The sequence below is a fragment of the Corvus hawaiiensis genome, chromosome 26, assembly GCF_020740725.1.
Source record: "Corvus hawaiiensis isolate bCorHaw1 chromosome 26, bCorHaw1.pri.cur, whole genome shotgun sequence".
Lineage (NCBI taxonomy): Eukaryota > Metazoa > Chordata > Aves > Passeriformes > Corvidae > Corvus > Corvus hawaiiensis.
The window spans coordinates 35,251,196-35,268,235 of NC_063238.1; the positions used below are offsets into that span (position 1 = coordinate 35,251,196).

The 17,040-nt window shown below is 46.4% G+C and overlaps 1 long non-coding RNA gene across 1 annotated transcript in view; it reads left to right on the forward strand.

The window, feature by feature from the left end:
• LOC125317319 overlaps positions 1–17,040 on the forward strand; it is a 75,781-nt gene that overhangs the window by 13,992 nt on the left and 44,749 nt on the right. The window contains exon 2 of the long non-coding RNA XR_007200015.1: positions 7,432–7,509. This is a non-coding gene — a long non-coding RNA (uncharacterized LOC125317319). The remainder of the gene's footprint in view (positions 1–7,431; positions 7,510–17,040) is intronic.

Genomic DNA, 17,040 nt, shown 5'->3' on the forward strand with positions numbered 1-17,040 from the left:
GGGCTGTACTGGTGTTGCCTTGGAGAGCACCACAAAGACAAGCCAAGAGAGGGTTCAGGGCTTGGAGGCTGTTTGACTTCCCTCCTGGCCCAGCATTTCTGCAGTCCTTGCATCCAGATTTTGGCATGGCTTCTACCCCTGTCAGTCCTGCTGAGGCTGAGTGTCTCAGTGCCTCCTGATGTTCTGAATCCAAATTTCTGTCATTACTGCATTGCACTTGGCTTTTTGGCTCTTGGGAGTAGTTTGGTTGACCACAAATTGGTCACTCTGTGCTGTGATGTAAGCTGATGATTTCCTCTGCTGTGGATGCTAAACCAAATACCCCTGCAACTGCTGCCTGACGGGGATGTTACCAGGCTGGTGTTGGCAGCCGATGGGAATGTGCTGGAGCTGTGCAAGCCTTGGTGATTCAAGCTGAGACGTAGGTTTATGATGAAACGCTAAATGCCTGGTCTGTTCTGTCTGACCAGCTCTATCCCTAGGGAAAAAAGGGGGTTTACTGCAAGAAGAAAGGATATTCTGGTATTGGTTGGTTGATAATGAGAACACAGAGCATCAAAGCTGAAACAGTGTGTGCTGGGTTTTGAAATCACTGGAGGATATAGAAGTGCCTTGAAGAGGAAGATCATAGATAGGCAGACCTACAGGATACGCCTGGTTGACTTTTTGTAGGCTGCAGAGCTTTCCCCTGTGGTTTGCAGGATTCCCTTGCCTTGCTGTGTCCTTGCACAGCTCAGAGCATAGCGTCTGTGTCCACAGTCTTGGAGGATATAGATGTGAACCTTGCTAGGAAGATCTAGGCTTCAGTTCCAGTCTTCTTGATGCTAAAATTCCCCTGAAAAAAAAAGCTTACTGTGCTTGTTTGTGACATGTTTGATGTGCTGGCACTGAACCTGACTTGTGTTGATCTAAGTTGCTTAAAAAATAAAAGAGGCATGGTAATTTGTCTTAAAAAGGGTACAGAGAAAGTGAAGAAGAGAACAAGTAGTTTGCTATTCATTGCCTTTTCAAGGCTGACAGGCTGGCTTACTCTGGGAAAAAGTCAAATTCCCAGACAGTTCCATATAATATCACCAGATGAAGGAGTGACCACCGCATGAAGCTTGCTGGTGGCAGAGCTGGTGTGGCAGCAGGACTGCTGACAGTGGAGTGGCAGAGCTCTTCAGTCAGCCAAGTTGTAGTGGCATCTCAGGGATGTGTCTTTGGATACACAGAAAACCCATCTTCTGCAAAACACAGTGGGTGGTTTGGGTGATGCTGAAGGCTCCAAGCTGCATTCCTGAAACCCCAGGGTGCCATAAAGGTGACTCAACAGCATCGACTCTAAATGAGGAAATGCAGAGTCTGGCAAATGCTGGACTTCAGAGGACAGTTTAGTAAAAGGGAGGACTGCAAAGACATTGACAAAAAGGATTTTTAAAGTGTTTTTAAGGAAGACAAACTAATAACAACTAACTTCCTCTTTAGAAGTCCGTTTTCAAGGAACAGATCTGTTATGTTAATAACAGTGGTGAATGTAATTATATGTAAGGATGAAATCTTGGCTTCACAGGACTAGTACTTCATGCAAAGATATGTTATTGGAAGCCAACCTGGAAGTACAGTCATGGCGGGAGGAGTAGGATGCAGAACCGAGTGGGACTTGTCTGATACCCACAGGAGCTGTTTAATGTTGTTGTTTTTTCCTTGATGCATTTGTCCCAGGGCTGTTGGTACTGCAGGGCATTCTGAGCAGGTGTTTGTGCCCAAGTGGGTCATCCATCCTCTGGTCAGTTTTCCTGTAAGAGCATCTCTCAGGTAGGATCAGCACCTCGCCTGGATGGTACCTTCAGAAAGCTCCTCCACCAGTCCTGCACACCACCTGGGGTGGATGCTGGTGTGTGTGCAGGACTGCCATAGCTTTGCTTTCCCCTGCCCATCTCCCCACATGCTTGCTCGGGGTGCTGAAAGCAGGGAGCCTCAACAGCCACCGAATGGTGACAGAGCACACACAGCTCTCCACCCCAGCTCTTTTTCTCCATCATTGTCCTCAGTTTTCTATTCACCTCCCTCCAGCTCTGTGGCTGGGGGCTGCTGTGAGCACAGTGAAGCCTTGCTCTGGCATCTTCCTCCTCCTCTCTTCTATCCTGCTTTTCCCTCTCTCTCCGGCTGCCGGGTTGCTCTAAGCAACTTTGGCTCCTGTCCCCGGAACAATCTCTCAACACACACAAACCAGGAAGGCTAAAATAACACTTTAAAATTGTTAAATAAATAGCGATGGAGCTCTGCTTAAATGGGAAATGCAGCTTAATTTGTTAAAGGCTTTTTGTCCTCCCTTGGACAGGGATTCGGCCGGGCATGTGTGTGTGTGTGTGTGTGTGAAGCATTTCTTGTAGCTTGTAAGCTGCATCTCGTGGCCCCAAGTGGGCAGAGAGGGTTATGTGACTCTGAGTTACCAAACACTTACAGTAAAAGTGTAGTCATCCTGAACCTCAGCCAAAGAGCTGGAGGTTTTGTAAGGGTTTTTTTTTTATTTTTTTTACATTTTCCCTTCTCTCCCCGCAGGATGCTGCTGCTGCGTCACTTGCATTCTTCACCCCAGCCCAGCAGTAACTCTTTCCAGACTACCAGCAGCAGCCAGGCACTTACATCCCGCCCCATTCCCTGTCCAAGAACTTTGTGCACGGGCAAGTGCATCCCTTCTCCCTCAGCAAAGGAGTGGCTGCCAGCACAGACAGAGGCGCCCATCTTTCTGAAACCTGAAAAACACTCATTTCTCTCTTGCACCTTTTCAAAACTGGAGCAAAAATAGAATAGTAGTTACTGCCATGTGAGAGAGTGAGAATGGGAGGCTCTGGATAAGCATTTGTAAAATATCCAGGGAAAATGGATACCGGCAAAGGCTCTGCTGAGTGGGAGTGGGTGTACCAAAATGTGTGTGTCAGGATGAGAAATGCATTTCTTGGGAAGGACATGGAGAACTGGCTGCTTCCCAGCACACAGCTTCCTCCTGGGGCTCATCCTGTGGGAGCTCTCTGCATTTTTATTTTTTTTACGTGTGGACTATCCCCAGTCCACTCTTCTGAGTAGAAACTAATCTGTGTTTTGGGAGAGAGTTGTTTCCTATTAACTTTCTGAGTGAGGAAAAAATAACCTTTGCTCCCTCCAGTGGGAATTGCACAAGTCAAAATTTTACATTCCCTTCTTCAGACTCCAGAGTTGTTCCTGGAAGGATGAGTTGTGGGTCAGAGAGGGGCTGTGCCCTCCTGCCACACCTGCTGTGAGGGCTGCCAGGTCTGGCTGTCAGTCTGAATGCATGAGAGCAGAGTAAAACTGCAGTCATGGCCTGAGCAGGCATACCCAAAATTAACATCAAAAGGAAAGGAGGGAGTTGTCCAAATACAGCCTGCAAACCTTTAATTCTGTGTGACAGTGATACCCTGAGCCAGGTAATCTCCAGCATCAGTGTTGCTACGGTGATGGAAGCTGCTGGTTCTATGGGAAGATGGAGGTTTGATGGAAGGTACAATAATCTATCTTAGATGTTTTAATTTTCCCTTTTCATCCCAAACGTAAGGAGCAGAGTTTCCTCCACTTTGAACAGGTCTTTTTATGTTTTCTTTTTATAATTGGGTAGAACAAAATAATGTTTCTTCAGTATATAAAATGAATCTGGCAGCCTGGTTTTGTACTTCAGCCTCCCAAAGAAACAAGCATGCATAAAGCAAGAAGATACACTGCCTACTAAAATGTCCCACTTACTAAAAAACTCACAATAAAATCCTCCGTGAACATCCTGTTTCAACTCTGCAATAAAACTCACTGGTCAGTTAATCGTGGATCTCCTGTTCCCATGGAGAAAGGCAACTTAAGAGGTTGCTGTGGGAAAGGGGGAAAAAATAAAATTAAAAAGATCCTGTCTTGGTCTTGCAAACAAAGGTTGCCTTGGATTGCAGTCACATGTTGCAGTTCAGCTGATCTCGCTGATGCCAAAAGGGGAAAGATTTCTGGGACTTGCCTGAGCCCCACTGAACTGGTTTAGGGAATTAATTAGAAGAAAGTTACTTACCTTTGTGGTTTTTTTTCCTATCTAGTTTCTTCTTCGATTTGACTGCCCTGACTTGGCTCACCAGGTTAGGGGAGCCAGGGGCAGCTGAGACAGGATATGTGACCATTGTGTGAATTTAACTGTGATTTAAAATTACACCACTGGCAAGTGTCTTCTGGCTTTTCACAACTGGGGAAGAAGTCTCTAGGTACCCAAATGTGGGATACCGCTGAGCTTTGTAAATCATACCTTGTGGCTGAGTTGCATCAGCAATATCGAGGCAGAAGCACCTGAAAGAACATTTTGGGGTTAATTGCAGTCCCCCAGCACATCAGATGAACTGATAAGCTGGTGTTGGTAGAAACTTCACCGTGCATATGTCTGCATTCAGTAAATAGTTTTGGCCAGGTCAAGCTCCTTCTCTTGGGTGCACCCCTCTGTGCCAGGGAGGCATGTTCAGAAGACCCTCATGTGGCTGGACATCGTGTGAAATTACACAGAATCCACTGCTTGGGCTTCACGGAGTTGATAGGTGTGCATTACATGGCTTTTTGGGGCAAAGCCAGCATAACAGGTTTATCTCTCTTCCTGGGTGGTTTACTCAGGCCTTAGGGCTCACTTCTGATCTTTATAAGGTGTATCAGGTCCCTGGGTTTCAGAGTCAGAAGATACTTTCACTGAAGGGTATGATCTCATCAGAGCCAGGCATTGAAAAACTTCCCAGGATTTTGTCACCTTGCCCATGTGTGTGCTGTGTCTCGCTGTGCCTAGAGAGCTTCTGGGCTGGCAGTCGCCAGGATCACCACTGCCCAGCTCAGTCCAGGCTCTTGCCTTCTTGGTACCATGCCATGTAGCTTTAATTATTGTGGGGAAAAAAAACTAGTACTTGTAAGATCCCCAGACCTGTTAATTTTTAAAAAGTTGGTGGTTATTTCCTTCTTTTTTTTTTTTTTTCCCCCTTTCCACTTCTTTTTTTTTTTTTCTAAACCTGAAACATTATGGACTAAGGCTGCTGAATTAAAAATAAGGAGTGAAAAATCAAATATATATAAAAATTTTAATTTTACAGTGAAAAGGCATATCTCTGCTTCTTGGGTGAGGTGTTATGAAATGCTTACCCCTTCCCAAGTTTCCTGTGCTCCCTGGTGGCATCGAGCTCCTTGTTTGCAGCACCCCATGGCAGAGATAAAAAGCTTTGGTGTATGTTCCCTTCGGGGCAATGTGGATTTCTCCTCAAAAACCTCAGTTCTGGCGACCGGTTTTATAAATGACTAAAAAATGAGGCTTGTACCTTATCTCTTGAGAGATCGTTGATGGATCCATTTCTCAGAAAGATATTTTATTCAGTCCTTTAATGCCACACCACTCCCTTCATTCAGATGCCTGGAGTCTTTTATCACGTCTCCTCTTACTCACTGCTTAGCCAGGTTGGGCATATTTAGTTCTTTTAATCTTTCCTGCAACTCAGCTGTCTTTAATCATCCTTCTTGATGTCAGAACGTTTGATGCCCACTTCTACGGAAAACAAGCCTGTTTTTTTTTGGTGTGCATGTGAATTGCTTGGGAAATGTCTCCGGCCGCTTGCCCAGGCTCATGCCTGGATTCCTCAAAAGCTCCCTCGAATGTCTCAGTGTGGATGCTGGGGAAAATTTCTGGGTCACCATGTACACCACCGGACTTGGCACCCTCTGGGATTAATTAACATGTTTATTTGTTGGGTGTGGGCTGCAACACCCCCCCAGATGTTCCATGGCTTGTGTTTCCAGGGGCAGATTTCTCTGGGCATCTGCAGAAGGGTGCAGGTGCTGATGGTGTTTATGGAGAACAGGCCCGGAAAGGTTACTGTAACCTGCGTTTCCTTCCTGTACCTGCCAGCAACAAGGACAGAGAGGTTTAATTTGCTTCTATGATCTCAAAAGCAAAGCCTGGTGATAACTGTTTATACGTACCTGTGCTGCAGGTCAGGGTAATGCTTCTAGATGCTGACAGGGATGGTGACCCCTTCCTGCTGCAGCTATTGATGCTGTCTTTACTGAGTAGTTCATCTATTTTGCACCCAAAAATAGTCATTCACAGCTCCTTAAGACAGTTTGAAGCTGAGGATTGCTGCTAGCTAGTAGGAGGCTGAGCACTGCATCCCTTCAGGGCAGGGTCTTCAAACTCACTGTCTGAAGTTGATGTGTGGAGGTGTTCAGAATTCCCCTCACAGACCTCCTGGATACCTGTTATTTAAGTGGGAGCTGTTTCCCAAAGCCTGACTCAGTCATTTACTTAAAATAGGCAAGCTCAGACGCTGACTGGAAGGGGTTAAGGCACAGATCTCCAGGTTTGCTGGGTCTGGGCCATTGCTGTGCAGCTCTAGGGGTGGCTTCCCTGACATGGACTTTGAATTACAGAGCACTTGGCAGGCAGTTAAAGAAGGCCAGAAGCCGGCTTGTCCCTCCCCCACCTCCCATTATGAGGGAATGCTTCTCATACTCTCCCAAATTTAGCAGTGCAAATGTGGCTGGGTTGAGTAGGCTGAGTGATGAGGCGATTTTGATGGTAATAAAGGTCCCCTTCCCTGCTCTGCCTCAAACTCAAGCTGCCAGCAGCCTGTGCTATAGAAAGCTGTTTGATATATGGGTCTGTGATTTATGGCTGTGCCAACAAGGGCTCTGTGGCCTGAGAAGGAGAGGATGGAGACTTGGATAGTGGCAGAAAACAGTCTGCAAGGACCGCCACCCAGCAGAGCACTGAGAACCTGAACAGCCTGATGTCCACCTGGCTGTCCTGTGTGACCCTTGGGCTGTAATGAGGGGGGTCAGAAATGTCTGGAGGTCACCACGAGGAAAAGGCCATGTCCTCTCCATGATGACAGTGGGATAGTCTGGGTCATGGAGCTGGAGTCTGCTGCCTCCATCCCTTTTCCTCACAGCTCTGGGCCACCCAGGCTCCCTGGCACTTCTGTCTGTGTTTCCTCCCACTACTTAGGAGTGTTTGAGGGATTGCTCTGGAGCTGGCAGTGAACATCTCAGGAGGACCTCGTCATGCTCATTTTTACACCACATTGCTGGGTCATCGTGGATGTCCAGCATGGGACAAGCTGTAGGGCTCCATCACTGATACCTGAACTCTGGTGGCTGCAGAGGAATGTGCTGCTGCTTCAAGCACTCCCATGGGGCCATGCCCCTTCACCAATTTATATATTTATATATATATGTATGTATCTATGCATATATTTAAATAGGTAATATATATTAAGTAGATTTATAAATATTTAAATATATACAAGCTGCAGTTTATATATAACTGGTTTCCAGTGCAGCCTTATGTTGAAAAAATAAGGAAATTGAAGTTTTTTGGTTGGAGAGAGGGGACAAGATTGAGCTTGCTGACATTTCTTTTGTTGTAATGTCATTTAGGTCTTGGTTGACTGCAAAAAGAAGGGAGGAGCATGTCAAAGGGAGGTCAGATCCTGCCAGGGTTTCCTGGGAAATGAGGTGAGTGGTGATGTCTTTCAGCTCTCATAAGCCTGGAGATAGAAGCCCTCCTGGTCTTCCCTGCACCTTCTGGGTGAGACCTCTTCTGTTGATCCTCCAGATTTCCTTTTGGTACAGATTTCCCTGTATTTTGCCTCTTCAGGGCTGATGGGAGGATTGTAGACTGCTGTTGTGCATGGGAGTCTCAGAAGGGCTGGAGACTATCTGGAATATGTTGAGGTTTGTGCATCACACAGACCTTGTTTCTGGCTGTATTTGGGCTTCACAGCAGGGGACTTTACTCCTGTGGGTTTAGAGAACTCTGCTGCAATTACCTGCTACTGATCCACTTTTGCCCCCCCCCAGTTCTCCCTTTACAGTCACTGGAGGGAAATGAGTATTTTTAGGAAGCGCCTGACCCTGACCTGCTGTAGGTATCTGAATGGATTGAATCATTCCCTACAATACCTGTTTCTCTGCACTGTCAGCACAGCTGGGGCAGCTGGTTTGGATGTAGGGTCTGCAAGGCATGTGTAATGTCTGTTCCCTGTGTAGGCAGACTGGAGTTCAGGGAGCTTGCTTGTGGCTTGGGGTGTCCAAAGCCACTGCATGAAAGCTTGGCCTCTCCTAAGCTGCCCTTAAATTTTCTTCAAGGTTTGGACACAGCTTAAATCTGTGAGCCACTTGTCTGAGCCTGCTCTCAGCATTTATACACCCTGACGGGCAGCATACGTACATTCCTGAAGGATAGGGTATGATTGCTCAGGATGTTTCAGTCCAACTGGGTCATCTCACACTGGCTGTTGCAGCCCCAGTGAGAATCAGCAAGATGATTCCAGCCTCAGGAGTTTGTTCCAGCCCCAGGAGCCGCTGCACTAAGACCCACTGGCGCAGCTTGGGCTGCACTGTAACCTCCTGGGAACCAGCCCTGGAGCTGCTCTGCTCTTTGGCATTTTGAGTGATGTGGCTTGTGGCTTTTCAGCCACAGGAATGTTTGGAACAATGTAACCCATCTCCCCATGGGAGCCTGACATGGGAGCATCATCCCCATCCTGGTACCTTGGCTAAGGTGCAGCATCCCCCAGGTGTGGTTCTGTGGAGAGCTGGGACCTGCATGCCAGGTCTGTGTAGATTATAATCTCCGTCCAGAGTACATCACTGCATCTCCCAGCCAGGGGAAATCCCCCCACAGATATCTGCCTGACTCTGCTAGGCCACCTCCTCCGCTTCCCCTCCTAGTTCTTTGAGGGACGGAAACATTGTTTTCTGCTTGTGTTTGCGGAGTGCTCAGCCTGTGCTGGCTGATCCCTGCTGCAGTGAGGATAAATACCCACACTGGTTGAAATTTAGATGTACAAGGTGTTGTACCTCAGCAGAGGTAACTCTGGAAGTTTTTTTGTATGCTTGTACTTCTGTCCTCAATATGTGCTCTGAGGGCAGTCTGTTCAGAAAGAGGAATTGATGTTGATGGTTCATCGCTAAGATTGTCACTTTTAAGTCAAGGAACAAATATAATTTGCTGTAGTACATCACTTTTGTTTAGTTTTAAGTGGGCAAAGGGAATGTGTGTGTGTTATTCTTCATTTATTTAGTGTTTTCTCTGCAATTTACTTTAGCTTTTCTGTATTACTAACAATTGGAGTGTTTTCATTGCCACCCTGGAGAGAGGAATCTCTTCTTTTTATAGCAAGGGAAACTGTCACAGTGAAATGATGTGGTCACTGCCCCTTGCCTGTGCCTGACACATGCATCTCCTGCCTTTCATCTGTCTGCCCTGGGGACCAGAAGATGTTGCAGGGACTCACGGTGCCCTTGTATCTGATGCTTGCTTCTGTCACTGGTCTTTCTGCTCTGAATCTGTCCCTCGATTCTCCATCCAGAGAGCAGGAATAAACTGATTATTTGGAGTTCAAGGGCAGGAATAAACTGATTCTTTGGACTTGCCATGAGAATTAATGTTGAGGATGAGCAATTTAACAGGAGATCCAAGGGCTGTGTCTAAGAAGGGGGGATGCTTTTTGCAGTATCAGTGATTCCCAGGGAACAGCTTCATTTTTACTTGGCTGCTGGAGGTCTCTCTGGATTTTTCACAATTAGGTTCTCTCCATCTGGCTTTCTTTCTCTATCACTCCTTTTTATTGAAGCGTTTTTGTGCTGGGCTGACACCGTGGACATCAGCAAGAGTATTCAGGGCTCGTAGATGCGAAGCCACCGAGCTGGTGGCCTGGTGTGAGGCTCTCTGCTTTCTCTGAGTTTGAGATTTCCTTGAGCTGGCATGCTTTGGGATTCTGGGACATGGTAAGCAGAAGAATGTCGTCATCTCAATCTTAACCAAGATAAAATGAGCAGCCTGCCTGAAGTGAGGAGGGTTTTGCAAGCCTCAGTGACACCAGTTAAGTACTTGGAAGGGGTGTGAATTGGGGGTGGATGGAGAAGGAGGTTTGTTATGTGCTTCCCGGCAGCTAAAAGCAGGTGTTCAGTCAACTGAGAGTTGCCCTAAAGGCAGAGAATAAGGATGCAAATGATCTGTGAAACATAAAAGGAACCATCTGAGTGCCCCTTTTCTTGGTTTACCTCCACCCTGGGTAATTTGCATGACACAAGTCGATCAACCCTGAGAAAAAGCAGTTCGGTCCAACAGACGAGATAACTTTGTCAAACCTAACGACCTTGCAAAGAGGCGAAAAGAGGCAAAGCCCAGAGGCCAGGAGATACTGAGAGGAAAGGGTGGACTGTGGCTCTGCTGTCTTGGTGGGGAGCTGGGTTCCCCTGGTTGGCCCTTGTGAGGTCCCGGATTCCTCCAGGTTTCACAGTAGCCCACTTAAGTCAGTGCCGATTCCAGTACAGGTGTGTGAACCTTAAACCCTCCTTGATGCAGGCAGGGTGAGGAACACTGGGTGAGCAGAGCCTGCTGAGCTGCTGCCCCAACAGGTACCACATGAGATTGGTTAGTTTAAACTCAGCTGGAAGGGCTTTTAGGCCGTGCTTTGCCTCACGTTTGATGTAGTAGCAATACATGAATCCAGCTGGTTGCTGCAGCTCAAGGGGTGGCTGCTCAAGTGGTGACAATGCCTTAGCTTGAAACTGGTGTGGATTCAGGACCCTCCATGGCCAGCCTGCCGATGCTGAGTGCAGGGTGGAGCAGAGCTGAGCTGTTGATCTGCCCCTCCTGCCCCAATTCTGCTGCAGTCGAGTTCTGCACCCAGGCTGGATTTACACCCAACCAGAGCTTTTAACGAAGTTAAGTTTCTTTTGCTGTGATTTGTGCCTGCTCATGTGTCTGTTGGGTGTTGTCAGCTCAGCTGTAGCCGCAGAGGGCCGGTCCCCCCACCTCTAACCTGTGCCCTCCTGTCGTGCAGGTGATCTTCCTCATTTCATTGATAGGTTCACTAATTTTGCCGGTGTTAATGAGCTCTTCCCCAGCTGCCATTCCCCCTCTTCCCCAAAGCCAAGACGTTGACTCTTTCACTGTGAGGGTTAATTTGCTTATTGGTTTGTGGACTGCACCTCCCTCTTTCTGATTTCACTTGATATGTGCAGGATGTGGTGATAAAAATCTGTTCGAGCTGCCTCCTTTTTCAGAGATTTTTTGCTTCTTTAAAGTAACTTCCAGAGGTAATGGGTGAGAGGAAAGATGTGTGCTAATGTCTTTTCAAACAATTTCATGGGTGTTAACGTCTTTGAAATGGGTCTTAACGCCTCTGCTGACTTTGGGCAGCAGGTTCCTTGCCGGCCCCAGACAGTTTGGCTCCTGAAACAGACAAAGGTCTGCACAAGCCTGAGCTTCTGAACTTTGGGGTAAAACAGTAGGTTATAGGGGGCATATGGGTAGGTGGTTCGGGAAGGCTGTACCTTCCTAGTACCTCAGCCAGTGGGGAAGGGAAGAGGGCAACATGCGGCCGGGAGTTAGGACAGAAGGGAGGGTCTGCCCTCTGAAACCTCGAGAGAGAAAATCCCACGGGCGTGTGCCCCAGTGGACTCTTTCCCTTTATTCAAATAAAATTGAAGGACTCCTCTGTCTCCTTTTTGGACATAAACCTCTGGTGTTGGTGAATTTTCCAGACAGACAGTGTACACGGGTGCCTGGATAGGAAGGTGGGGAGGGAGCAGCAGTCTGGGCAGCCCCGTGCTCTCTGCAGGCTCCGTCCTTGCCCATGTGGGCACCCAGGCATTTGAACAAAGGTTTTGAGGCGTTACATCCTCACAGAGCCATTGGTATAAATCTGGGGGGAAAAAAACCCTGTGGCATTGTTCAGTCTGGTCTCCCCTGAGCTCCTTGCAGACTTCTCTTCGAGATCCATCTGCTTCTCATCAGCAGCTCCCAGGGTTGTCTGGGCCAGTTGGCAACTTGCCACGTTCAGTGGTGACACATCTGTGTCTAGGGAGAGCACTGCATCAGTACAGATCTGTACAGTCTCCTTTGCAAACTGTGTTGTGTGTCTGGCCATGTAGTCCCTTCTTCCAGCCTTACCCATTCTGTCATTCTGTTACATTCTCTGTGTTCATGAAGGGCATCCAGTTGCTGACTGCATATATTTAGTTGAACCAGGTGTGTTCTGGTCTTTTTTTTTAGGTTTTGCATCAGTGGTTTGTTTGGTTCTGCTGTTTCCTCCTAAAGTAACGGTGTCTATGGATGATTTACTCACACATGAAAAAGCTGCTCTCAGAGGTGGTTTGTGTTGTGTGTATTTTTATCTTGAGTGTCTGATCTGCAGCATGTCCTGCAGAGATGGCTCCACTGGGAATATCTTGTCCTTGTGTGGATGTTTTTCCTTAAAAAATTTGGCCTTTTTGAAGAAAACTCTGTTCATTTTCTGAATTGTGAAGCTGTGTATAGAAAACCAATATGGAGTAAAGGGGACTGAGGTCAAGCAGGGTTAGTTATTAAGACTGGGGTGTATTCTGCTAACATCCCAGTGCCCCAGGGTTAATGCTTCCTAGGTGTAACCCTGAGTCATAGCTGCCTGCCCCAGTGCAAGTTGCAACCAAAGCAGTATCACCTTGGAGAAGTCGGCATGGACGCTGGAGGCTAGAGGCTTGAGGGGGTCCACATTGATGGGGCTGGTGGGTGCATGATGCTAATATACCCTCATGGAAAGGGGGATTAGAAATTGGGCAGGAAAACAGAGGGTCCAGACTGCCAAATGGCTGCATGTGTTGGGTATGCTTTTTTTTTCTTTCTTTTTTCTTCAGGTCTGTTTGCCTGAATTTGTCAACTGGATTCCCCCCAAAAAGAGGACCTGGGAGGTCTTTAACAGCAATAAAGGGAGCTCATCTGTGGAGGAAAGGGTTGCCCTTATTGCTCCAAGCAGGCAGACTGGGAGCTGCTGACTTGGAATGAGGTGGGTGGTGGTTTTCCATCTTGTCTTTCCTTGTGGTCATGACAGGGAGAGCTGATATTCCTTCTAATTGAGTATGTGTAGTGACATGCCAGGAATACGTATGTCCTTGCTGGATTGCGTTCTTCTGTGGGAAGGCATCAGCTATACATTGTGACGGGGATTAACTCATTAGACCTTACTGTATAGATAGTGCTTTACAAATTATCTTTTCCTGGGAAGACTTCTTAACTGGGCATAGTCCCAAAGAGCATGAATTGGATGGTTCTGACTATTTTATGTTATTCCCAATGCCTTGGTGCTTTGGATGAACATCTGAGGCTGCAGCCCTTTCCACATGCTCTGCTGTGATGGTGCCACTGGTGCAGGCAGGGCTGCTGGGCAGTTGACCAGAACCAGGTGGGAAGTGGCAAAAAGGTCATTCCTTGTGTTTGATTGCTGGGAAGTCCCATACCACGTAGGTTATCCATGAAGAGATGTCTCGATGATGGAGGAAAATGCATTGGTCTGCTGAATTGAATTTTTGTATTTCTTTAACAGTAGTGAAAAAAGAAAAAACAACCAAAAAAAAAACCACCTCTAAAAATCTTGATACTTCTTGGGATTAATTTTTGTGTGTTTTCTGAGAGCACAAATGAAGGCTTTGAAAGCAGTTTCATTTTCCAGAAGGGGGAAGAGCTCAAGCCTGAGTGTGAAACACCCTGGTCCTGGTGTTGCAACATACTTCCCAAGTGACCTTGGGCAGGTCAGACAGCTGGACTAGAAATTTCCAAAAATGTGACTTGGCATCCAAAATGCTGATCCACTTGGACATGTTGTACCAGTATGACTATGCCAGTTTGAGCTGCTGTTTGGTGGATTTCATGGCTCCTGAATGGCTGTGGTTCGGAGTCAGCTGAGTTTGGGTGTGAAATCCAAAAAAATGGTTTTCCAGTGTAAACACTACTTAGATTCTGTGGGAAGAGTGGGAACAAATAATGCTTTGGACCAGGCTGTTCCTCTATGGATCATGGAAAGTTTCCAAACATTTGGTTTATGTTAGATGCCCAACTTCCAAACAGGTGAGGCTAGGGGAGACAGTAGTCCCACCTTCTAGTTTCTTGATGTCTCTGTTGCTTGTATGTAAATTGAGTTTAGTATTAAGTCCTTGTTTCCCTGAAATAGAGAATAAATACAAAATTTGGAGCTGTGTCCTGGCTACAGCAGCAAATGAATGTTTGTGTTTGGGATAACAGGCTGATCTTGGCCATGGGTAGCATCTTTGAAGCAGCCAGCATGCTGGGAGTTAATGAATGTGCTTGTATTTCTCTTGATGAGCTGGTGTGTTAAGGCTTTAAAATCAATTTTACTGCTTCACACCACCGCAAACCTTTTTATTTAAGATATTCCTTTCATGAAGTTACAATAGCACCCATGCTGGACTGAATTCCAAACCTCCAGGAGAGTTTAGGACAATTTTGCTTGAGGTTTCTGTTGTGGTTGCTTGCAGGAGAAAGAAAAACAGGGTAGAGTAACCAAGGTCAACCTCACTTCAAGCTGCCAGTAGAGTTCCTCCAGGGAGAGAGGGATTGAGTTACCCTGTGCCTGCAATTCATCCCTCATGCTCATAACCAAATAATCCAGTAAAACGGCGTCGGAAAGGATGGGAAAGTTAGGAAAACTTTTTGCTGTTGAGCTGGGCAAATGATGCTCAGAGCTGTGTTGGTGTCTCAGGCACAGATTTCTCTTCAGAAAGTGCTGGGGGGTGGGATTTTACCCAAGTAAAGTGCATTAAAGTCCTGATGTCCATGAAGTGTGGAGCAGAACATGCGTCTTCAAATGCCACCATGTTTGCCCCCATCTCGGTAGTAGGTCTTAATTTTGGGTGCTGTGATTGTGATTACATTTTGCACTTATTATTGATCAATATATATAGTGCCTTTATTTGAATTTAATTAGTTCTTGTTTAATATTATAGTAGGCTTTATTACAGATTAGTACTACCTTGCATTTATTAGTTTTTTCCATTCTAGAAGATCTGTTAAGTCTTCCCAGGGTTGATTCTTAACCTTAGGATGCTCGTGTGCCCCTTTCGATGCCCTTGAACACATTATCCAATTGTGGTAAAAACCGTCTGGCCCGTTTTCATTTATTTTCTGTCTCCTTTTGCCCTGTAACTTGATTGTTACGAAGTCATTTAGCTAACGACAGTATTATTTGGTTCCAATTTGTATGCATTTGACATTATTGACATTTCAGCTTTCTCTGGGTTAAGTCTCAAGGATGGCATCCTGGTATTCCCTGCCAACATTGCTTTTTGTCTTGTTAATATTGGACTAACCTTCAAGGAATAGATTTTGAAAAATTATTTCTGAGGTTATGCTAATTTTTGCCATGTAAGGGCTGTGTGACTTTAAGAAAGTTGCATTTCAGCAGCAGGCTGGACTAGACAGCACACTGGTGCACTCTGAGATTCCAAGGAAATAATTTGCTGCAGCGCCCTACCACATGCAATCCTTGTTTTTCTTGGGATATCTCCCATGGACCTTCTGGCTGATTCTTCTCGTTCTTCAATCTGACGTGATTGTCGTATGTTGTGGTATGTAAGGCTCTAAGCCAAGAATATCCAATATTTTTGAAATGTGTTCATTGCTGTTCAAAATAGGCCTTTTTTCCATTATCTTATGAGATTTTGCCACTTCTCTAATATACTAATTTTATCCCTTCTTTGGCATCCATACTCCTTGGCGTTATTTTGGTGTGTACTGTACATATATCTTATGTATAGCTCTGTGTGAGTATGTGCTGCTGTATGTGATTCATATAAAGCTTGTCTTGTCTGTGCTGTCACAAGGAAATAATTCTCACTTTTGTGGTGGGATCTTGGCTTGGATATGCGGGGTCCAACCAGTCCATTGCCAGGTCTCTCTGTGACCTGTCTTGCTTCCCTTCATTCCCAAACAAGGCCATTGCTCCACCAGGCAAGAGAAGATACAAATTATTGAGCACCATTTCAGGTGACTGCAGGTGAGGGATGTGGGGGCTTTGGAGCTGCTGGGTGGAAGCCTCCAGATCCCTGAGTTACGCACGCTTATGAGCTGTGTGTGTGCAAGTGAGCATGGGTCCACAAATGTGGGCAGTGGAGAAGATGGCTTTAGAGATGGGGATAAACCTGCCCTGAAGTAGAGGGGGAGACATGTTGGACCATGACTACAGTGTCCTGGGCATGGATGAAGGCTGGAGACAGCAGCCAGGGCAGATGTGGAGTACGTGGATGGGTAGAGAAGATGTGAGAAACTGCACTGGATGGCAAACTTGAAAGGAAAATTCTGATTTGAATATGAAGGTCATTAAGTGGGCAAATTGATTCCCCTGTGGTTTCTGGAACACCTTAACTTTGCTATTTTGCTTTCCTAGTGTGCCTGCTTGGGTCACATGTGTGGACCCAAAAACTGGGTAGAAGGACTGTGACAGTGCCAGCTTGTTCGGGGACAGGAAAGGAGCCAGAGTTAACTGTGGGATCCAGTCATGGAGGAAGAGTGAAGCTTTGTGGTCAACTCTGACTTGAAGGAACCAGTGGAACAAAATGCCCACTTAATGTTCCCATCTTCTGGTCCTGCTTAGAAGAGGGTGATCTCTATTGCTTGGGTATTTATGGTCTTTATTATTATGGCATCTCTTTAAGGTCTCCACATTGTCATGATGTTCTCTACCAAGGGGATGGAGACCTGGCCCATGCAGCAGTAAACTTTGTCAGTTTTACATATTTGCCCAGCTGAATTGTGATGGGCTTTGCTGTGGGCAGGTAAAGGTTTCCAAGAAGCTCTGGAGTTCCTGGACTTGTGACCTGAAAGCAGGAGGCATAAAATATGTGAGGTGAAAAGTGAGAAGGATGGGTTGTTTCTTTGAGGCAGTTGGGTGTTTATTAGGAGGAGGATGTGAGGCTGAAATTATTGCAGGTAAAGGCACTGTGTAACTTGGCTGCCATTTTCAAGGTTGTCAGCTGAGGCAGGTGTTATGCCAGAACAGGATATTGCCACCTCCAACAAAGGTCTTGGTGGGTCTGGCATGACAGGGAAGACTGTAAACTGGATTTCTACTCAGTATTGCACTGCTTTTCTGGGCTGAAGAGGCAGCTCTTGGTCTAAGGAGCACTGTGGCTTGTCACCAAGAGGGGTGTGCCTGATCAGCGCTGGTGGGGTTGCTACTGGTGGTGGGATCAGAAATACTGATC